Consider the following 1,345-nt stretch of genomic DNA (forward strand, 5'->3'; position numbering starts at 1 on the left):
CTCAACCTCCAATCTACGACTCAAGTGATGAGGAAGACACCGAAGACTTTGACCAGGACACAGATACAATTGAAGATCTTTTCAAAGAAGTGGAAGAATTCACAGAAGAGAACAAGGAAACGGAACTTGCAGAACCACCAAAAACACCTATCCCAAGGCCATTACCACCTAATACAAGCTTCAAGTGGGTACAATCCTTAACTTATAATTTTACTTATTCACTTGAATATGGTTTGCTCGAAACAGATGGCCAACTTAGAGCTCTCTGCGGCTTTAAGAGTAAGACGGAATTGGCTCGTACTCAGAGCTGGTGCACCAAGTTCAATAAGGTTCCACGCTTCACCTCGAAGTACACGGATTGGTATCATGCTCAATTGCATGGATCACGGAAAATGTTTGGTCACCACGGTGAGATTCTACTTTTTAACCCGCCCGAATGGAAACTTACAAATCAAAACGGAGGCGGATCTAAAAACACAGCTTGGGATCATGGATTATATTCTGACATTCGTCATCCCGGGAGGCTGAATATCTCTTTGAAGCTGCTCAGAAGCTTTACATGCCTAGTTTGGGACCCCGGAGGCCATTGGCATTCCAAGCACTGGTGGAGATTTTTGGACGAATTTAAACATAAGCCACCATAACAGGATACTCCTCCAATGTCCAACTTAAGGACTTTAACTAAAAGTGCTAGGTGGGAATTAACCCACCAGGGTATGGTCGCTTTTTTTTCAATTTATTTCTTGTTAATTGCTTTCATTTTTCCTTTTTCATTTTAATTTATTAAACCTGGAATCATGCATAACATTCTTATTAATCATTGCATTCTGCATTTTTCAATTTAAAAAAAAAAAAGGGATGCACGACGCGACCGCATGCCCCATGCGATCGCGTCATATCGCGGAAAACACCACCCGTGCGACCGCGTGACCCACACGGCCGCGTGATATATATATCGGCGTAAGGATCCAACGAACAGAAAGTTAGGCTGGAATCGTGCGGCCCCTGTGCGTTTCGCACAAATTGGCCGACGCGATCGCATACCCCATGCGACCGCGTCACTTGCACAATACCAATCCCACGCGACCGCGTGACCGACGCGATCGCGTCGCATGGATCGCACATCACCCCAAAAGGAGACAGAGAGTTGCGCTAAAACGGCGCTGGAGTCGTGCGTTTAGCACAAATTCCAGCAACGCGATCGCGCGACCCACGCGATCGCGTCACCCTTCTCCCCCCCTCTCATGCGATCGCACACCCCATGCGATCGCGTCACTCCCATTTTCATCCCAACCACGCGACCGCGTGCCCCACGCGGCCGCGTGGATTCGAAAATATAACCCCC

Source organism: Arachis ipaensis, chromosome B08, assembly GCF_000816755.2.
Source record: "Arachis ipaensis cultivar K30076 chromosome B08, Araip1.1, whole genome shotgun sequence".
In the NCBI taxonomy this organism is placed as follows: Eukaryota; Viridiplantae; Streptophyta; class Magnoliopsida; order Fabales; family Fabaceae; genus Arachis; species Arachis ipaensis.